The 7,917-nt window shown below is 41.3% G+C and overlaps 1 non-coding gene across 1 annotated transcript; it reads right to left on the reverse strand.

Annotated features, from left to right (window-relative positions):
• Positions 1 to 380: 380 nt before the first annotated feature.
• Positions 381 to 452, reverse strand: Trnaq-uug (transfer RNA glutamine (anticodon UUG)). Its single transcript has one exon. It is a non-coding gene; the product is annotated as a tRNA-Gln (tRNA).
• Positions 453 to 7,917: the final 7,465 nt, after the last annotated feature.

Genomic DNA, 7,917 nt, shown 5'->3' on the forward strand with positions numbered 1-7,917 from the left:
ATCTTATGCTTGAAAATGGCTTAATGCCGAAATTCTAACTGTAAAATAAAATTATAACAGTGGAAAGCAAGATGAAGTCACTTAAAAAATGTATTTTTTGCTGATCTTGAGGATCTCATTCCTCACCACAGATTTTATGTGCACTTTTTGTCATTCCCTGAAATGCTAATGATGGCCTCCCTCTGGGTTAAAGAGCTGTCACCACAATCTGTTTTTATTATCTTTAATAATAATATGATGCCCATCACCCAAGACATTGTTTAGGGCGTGTGGACTGCAATTAACAATTTGCATTAAGTGATCGTAGCTAAAATTCTGCATATACAATTCCAACTACCGGCTCGTACTCATTTCTAGAAACGATCGCAAAACACAGCGTCAGGTTCCACCGAGACTCGAACTCGGATCGCTGGATTCAAAGTCCAGAGTGCTAACCATTACACCATGGAACCAGATGCCTGCAGCGGTCTTAAATTCAGTAGCATCATGTAATTAAGCAGATAAGATGCGATGTTATTACATGTAGCGTCCTCAGGAAGTGTTTGCTTCTCAGAAGATGGGCTTTCCTTAAAACCTCTGCAGATCTGTGCTCACACAATTTATTGCATTCACAAGTCCCCTTCTTATTTTATGAATTGTGGTGGGTGCATTAATTAGTGTGATGGATTGTACGTCATGAGATCCATCCAATTGTGGTTGCTGTTTCCCATGTACAAATAAAGCAAATCGGCTGTGCAGTGTACAGTTTGACTTGCTGTGCCCCAATTAGCTGACTTTCTTTCAGGCATTGCTTTGCCCATGCTTATCAAAACCTTGAAATGGTCACTGGACTTCATATGGAGGCCATCTTACTACTTAGCCTTTTTCTCCACCCTTACATTTGCATCGAGACTGGAATAGTGTGATAGATGAAGAGGTGGAGTGGCTTAGTGGTCCCTTCATGCAGAATTTGATATCTGTGCTTGGATCATTGTCTGATTCACAACTCAGGATATCTTAAAGTGCAGTTCATGAACTCTTCGCTCAAGCAGTTTTGCTTTTTAACATTGCAATTGCGTGCAACTTTTGGAGTAATAAAGGAAAATATTGATACATCTCCCACCAGTGCATGTGCACTTGCAGGTGGAGTGCACACAAAATAACTTGGCCTATACCTGCACAGATGTCATAGTACTGGAAGGGATAACATTGCATAACATGTAAGCTACAACTAGTGAGTCTGCATATGATTATATGTAAGACAAAATAAAAGGGGAAGACTAAAATTTTCAGCACAAGCAAAATCGTTCGACAGTGACTGCAACGTCCATTTTATTTAATTATTTATTTTTTGGTATACTGTAACAATTTACTTTATTTTGTACATGGTTGTACTGATTTGAAAGTTGTTTTAATCCTGTAGGAGGCAATTAAACCATTAAAAACAATTATGTCTCTCTTCAGCAATGAACCTCTTGTTGTTATGGCGAAACAGCATTGGCCTGACAAGAGGCTCCTTTTCAAAATCTTGCAGCTGCGTATGGAAAGCTTCACAAAATAGCATATCCTAATTTTTAGGGGCATTGAAGGAGCTTGGAGTAGTTTTGTATAAAAGAAGAACATTTTGTGATTACGATGATGTCAAAAGAGAGAAGTGGTCACTTTTTATATTAGTTATAAATGCCAACAGATTTTTCGAATCTGCAGTCAGCTATAAAATGGGACAAAAATACCAATACTTTGCCAAAAGACACCAGTACAGTTGTAAGGGGTCCGCAGGCCCTTACTACTAAGTTTGCGCTCACACAGGTCGACAGGGCAACTATCGAGTAGTGTGTGTGCAGGTCGCGAGAGCTAGAGGGGGTTCACCGGAGTGCCGAGTGCGGCTTGGGTAGATTCCCGCGAGGCGGGAAGAACTGGGCAGAGAGTTAGAGTGTGGAAAGTGCGGAGTCAGGGTGTGGTAGGTTCCCGCGAGGCGGGCAGAGCTGTGCAGAAGCCAGCAGTTGAATTAATGTAAATTATCGACAAAGGGAGTGGCCATCGCTGCGGTTTAACCCCTTTGTGTTAGTATTATACGGGAAAGTGAGAAAGTTTAATTGCAGAGTGATTTCAGTGATATTACGTGCCGCTATTGAACTTCCGCGTCTACCGTGCCAGCATTACCTGGATTACAGTGATTGGATGTTGCGTGTGACGATTAAGAATGACTAAAGAAACCTGTGCTGAGATTAGCCATCATTAACAGTGTATTGACGAAGGCAGTGGCTGTCTCCTTATTTTGTGCTTTTGCTAAGAATATAGATCTTGTTTGTGAAACTGTGTTGTGTCCTTCTTACCACCGAACAGTACTTATTACAGTATTTGCTAAGGACAATACGGAATGTAACATCCCCTGAGCAGTCCAATCCGATTGCCAGCCCATTAGGTACACGGTCACATTAATTAATTATCTAATTTTGGGCTGCTATTCAGATCCAGAACGAGCGGGAACAATAAAATAAATAAAAGGGTATGTTACACCCTTGGCTTACCGTGAAAGGACAAGTGCAATTTTCGGACGAGTCGTAATGAACAATAGGTAATTTACCTTACTTAACGCCAGAAAACTAATTTTTCAATGTGGAATCGGGACAGTGCAGGAACGTTAAAATCGCGACAAGGAACAGTGCATTTTTTTGAACAATACGAAGTAATAATATCGCACGATTATGACTAAACTGTTTTTCTTGCCATATTAAATAGCCAAATAGCGTCAATAAACTGTGTTGCAAAGTGCAAATGCGAAAATTCGCGCGAAAAACTGTGAAAAGTGGACGCTAAAGAAAGACACATGTGAACAGTAAAATAGTGAGACGAGCCAAGATTTCGTCATACAAGTTGTTAGAAAGGTGTTTTGTGGTAAAATGTTGACCGAAATTGCCTTTTGAACAGTGAAAATCGGACAGTTTCGCGTGGACCCACAAACTGTTATGCTGACGATAATGTATTGTGGCTACGCAATTAGTGAATGACGTCACGCAGCCGCGTAGCAGTTGCACCAAAGAACTTCGATCCGCGAGGTGATTTCACACGACACCACGGCGAGCGACGCGACTTTGAGATACCGAGCGCAGTCCCAGCATCTAGCGACCGAACTACAAACTACGCCCGCCTACAGCGCCACAACTTCGAAACAACGAGCGCAGTTCCGGCATCTAGCGACCGAACTACGAACTACGTCGCCTTGCAGCTGATCTTCAATTTCACGCGAGCTCCAGCGGCGGCACAGCCACACCCACCTCAAACGTCAAAACATCCCGACTCGTGGTGACGTCGGTTGGTGAGTGAAGACGACGGGTTAACATAACAGTAAATTGCAGTGTGCAGTCTTCGCGATAAATAAACAGTTTTTAACTGATATTTACATTAGAAAAAGTGCTCAATTGCAATAATTTCAAAAAAAAAAGTTGCGAAACATACTCAGAAGTCTAGCATGCTTATTTATGCACACTGCATTGTATAAATGATAATTGTTTTGATGAATTTGCATTTATAGATTTTGTGAGTGTTATGATTATCTTGTTTGAAACATTTTTACATAAACTGTGTATGTGGAAATTGTTATTGGAAAGTATTAGGTTTTTGAGAGTTGTGATGTTCGGTACTCATGCATATAGTATCATTTTGGGAGTTAACTGAAAGAATTGCAGGTACTGTTTGATTAGTTTCAGGGTAATTAGGAGTGTTTTGGGTTATTGGAGGTTATTTTGTATTACTTGCCTGGGCATTAAAAATAAACCAAACATGTCTTCTGAAGATAAGCAGGTCTGTGAGGCAGTAGTTGAAAGGAAAGGGATAGGACAGGAAGATAGAGATGATTCAGGAATTAGTGATTGTAGATTGTCATTAGGAAGCCCATCAGCACATTCAACTAGTTATCCTGAGACACCGGAACAAACGACGAGAAATAAGTCAGTTTCAGAGGATGCCGATATGTGGTCGATGTTGGTAGACTTGATAAAGAAGAGTTCGCAAGAAACTAACGCATCATTAGAGAGGAGTTCGCAAGAAGCTAGAAAAAGGGAAGAAATATTCCGAGAATTATTAGAGAAGCGTTTACAAGAAACTAACGCATCGTTAGAGAGGAATTCACAAGAAACGAGAAAATCACTAAAGGAAGATTTACAAGAATCATTAGAGAAGAATTCACAAGAAACAAGAGAATCGTTAGAGAAGGTTTTACAAGAAAATAACGCAGCATTAAAGGAAGAGTTACAAGAAACTATAGCACAAGAGATCAAAACATCACAGATGAAGATGGAATGTAATCTGAAGAAGGAAATACAGGAGCTACAAGAACAGAGGAAAATGGATATCAACGAGAGAGAGAATAAGCTGCAGAAGAGTATAGACCAAGTCCAGGGAGATATGGAGAAGGTGGAAAGAAAATTAACAAAAAAGATAGAAGACGATATTGAAGAAACGAAAGTCGAGTTGGGAGAAAGAATCAACGAAGTGGAAACAAATTGCAATCATCGAATCACCGAGGTGACGCAAATGCAGAAACAATGCAACGATGCTGTTAAGGGGATAGGAGATAGGCAGAACCAACTAGCTGTTAATCTGAGAAATGCTATAGCCGTGCAACGAGAAGAGGATAACAAGAGGGTGGAAATGGAGGTCAAGCAGTTACAACAGGGAGTGCAGCAGTTGGAGAGTAAGACAGAAGAAATTGATAAACGAATTAGCAATGCCACCTTAGCCGTTGGGGGAGGTAAGGTCGTTACATTGATGAGCAGTGATAATCGGTGCATCCAAAGTAATACAGGGCAGAAATTTAGACCGAAAGGAGGGTTGCACCCAATGATATTTATGAAATGGCTAAAAGGAGTTTTCCCAGCACATCTTAAGGACTCAGACAAGATTCAATTTGCAATAGATAGAATGGAAGGTGAGGCCTTCACTTGGGGAGTCAGGAAGAAGGAAGGGACTACTAGTTATGATCAGTTTGAAGAGGAATTCTTGAAGAAATACTGGTCCAAAAGCCATCAATGTGCAGCAATTGAGGACCTACTCCACCGCAAGTCACTTAGTACATGGAGGGGAACGTTGAGAGAGTTTGCTGAACATTTGTGGGAATTGAACGAGACCCTGGAACAACCCCTGAGTGATGACGTAATGATATCGGCAATAAAAAGAAGAATGAGCCAGAGAATGCAAGAAACTGTATCCGGGAGCCTAATTGAAGATAGGGAGGCTTTGATGAAGATACTGGAACAGTTGGAATCTGTTCGATCACAGGGATACAATCAACCTAATGATCAAAACCGAGGGGGAGGTAATGACCCAAGGAATCACTTCGGTAATTCGTCTAATTATAGAGGAAGAGGTGGCAGTCATAGATACAGGAACCAGGGTGGTGAACGTCAATGGAGAAATGATTGGAGAAGGAATGAAGAACCAAGAGATCATGAGAGAAGATGGGATAGGCGAATGAATGACACGGTGCATATAGAAGAGGAGGAGAGACCGGAAAACTGAATGACACTCCAGATGAGGTCCGATCGGGAGTGAGAACTACGAGGACCAGAATAAAACTACTAAGACACGACGATGGTGGAGACCTCAGAGAAGATCTACTGGATGAAAGAAGTGGGATTCCCAAAGAACCCAGGTTACCCATGATAGGGATCAAGTTATGAGGACTGAATATCGAGGCATTAGTGGATACAGGAAGTGAAGCGTGTGCAATATCCAAAAGGTTATATGAACAGATACTAAAAGCAAATGTTAACTTGCCTAGTTTCCCAGTGAGTGGAGTGAGAATTGTGAACGCGTTGGGTGCAAAGAGTAAACCTATTAAGAAACAAGTGTTAATTACATTCGAAATAGAGGGAGAAGAATACGAAGCAACGTTTTTGGTAGTGGCTGGACTAAACACATCGATTATTTTAGGGATAGATTGGTTGAATGAAGTTGATGCAGTAGTGAGTTTTGATGAAGGTACTATCAAAGTCAAAGGAAGAAAGGGAGAAGAGAAGAGGTTGAAGTTTGCTGAAGGGAATGCGATCGAAGAAGAGGAAGAATTCAGAAGAATAAATTTGTGTCACGAAGAGGAACCCACCACGGGACACGGAGAAGAGGAACCAGGAGCAGAAGTGTTGATATACCTTGAGGGACTAGCACGAGAGGATAGACATAAAGAGGACAAGATCAGAAAAAAATTGGAGGAGATGAAGCACCTAGATGAGAGGACTAAGAAGAAATTAGCTACAGTATTATACAGGCGTGGTAAAGTATTTTCTCAACGGCCAGGTATCATGCAAGGAGTGGAGTGTAAGTTAAAAATAAAGAACCATAAACCGTTCAATATAAAGCAGTATCCCATTCCCCAGGCGAAAAGAAGAGCAGTAGATGAAGAAATACAGAGGATGATGGACCTTGGGGTTATAGAACGGGCCAATAGCCAATACAACAACCCCCTATTTGTTGTTGATAAGAAGGATGGAAAAGTGAGGATAGTTTTGGATGCACGAACGGTGAACAAAATCATTTAACCGGAGAGGGACAAACCGGAAACTATAGAAGAACTGATTCAAAAATTCCGAGGAGCAAAGGTGCTTAGTAGTATCGATTTGACTGCTGGGTACTGGCAGATACCATTGGCCGCAGAGTCTCGCCAGTATACAGCATTTACTTATGGAGGAAGGTGCTATCAATTTAGAGTGTTGCCATTTGGACTTAATGTGTCAGTGTCTGAGTTTATAAGAGCGATGGATAAGATACTGGGTGAAGAGTTACTTAAGAAGGTCACTGTCTACGTGGATGACCTCTTGATAGCAAGCGAATCATGGGAAGAGCATTTGGATAGACTGGATGCAATCTTGGCAACTTTTGAAACCGCAGGGGTAACTGTAAACCTGGACAAGTCGGAATTTGGCAAATCAAAGATAAAATTTCTGGGCCATGTAATAGCCGAGGAGGGTATCTATCCTGATCCTAGTAAAATGGAGGCTATTAAAAATTTTCCGGCTCCCCATAGTAAGAAACAGTTGCGAGCATTCTTTGGGGTTTGCGAGTTTTATAGAAAGTTTGTCAAAGGACCTATGCTTAACGCCCCAAGTACGAGGGAATTGACCAAGGCGAAGATGCCGTGGCATTGGAGTGCAAAGTGCCAAACCGAGTTTGAGAATATCAAGGAAGCACTATATAATGCAGATATCTTGTACCACCCAGATTTTTCCAAGGATTTTTATTTAGGAGCAGACAGCTCGGACTATGGACTAGGAATACATTTATATCAAGTAGAGAGGAGCGGAAAAGGTGAGAGAGTAAGAACAATAGCATTCGGTAGCAGAAGTTTGAATGCTTGGGAGAGAAAATATTCGATTACTGAAAGGGAAGCGTTGGCAATTGTGTGGGGCTTTAAGCGTTTCCGGTATTATTTGGCCGGGAGGCATGTGAAAGTCGTGACTGACCATAAGGCCCTGACATTTCTGACTACAAGTAAATTGAGGCATAGCAGACTAACGCGATGGGCCCTGGCATTACAGGACTATGACTTCGAGATAATTTATGAACCAGGAGCAACACATATAATACCTGATGCTTTGTCAAGATTACCAGCTGACTCAAGAGGAATATTGGTGGACAGGCCGGAAGGAGAAGGAGTTAGAATTAACCTGATGAAGGGAGTACAATATGAAGAATTCATAAGGAAGTTCCTAAGGAATGTGCGTAGGGAACAGAACGAGGACGAGAAATTAAAGACAATTAAAAACAAATACAGGTGTGCAGGAGAGGAAAGAATTCGCACATTTTATTATATTCACAATGGGATACTTTATAAAAGAAACAAGGAGAGTGAGGAGAACTGGAAACTCTGTGTGCCTGAGCATGTGATAGAAAAATTAATTTGGTATACGCACTATAGTAATGCGCATTATGGACCGAAGAAGT

Source organism: Schistocerca nitens, chromosome 2, assembly GCF_023898315.1.
Source record: "Schistocerca nitens isolate TAMUIC-IGC-003100 chromosome 2, iqSchNite1.1, whole genome shotgun sequence".
Lineage (NCBI taxonomy): Eukaryota > Metazoa > Arthropoda > Insecta > Orthoptera > Acrididae > Schistocerca > Schistocerca nitens.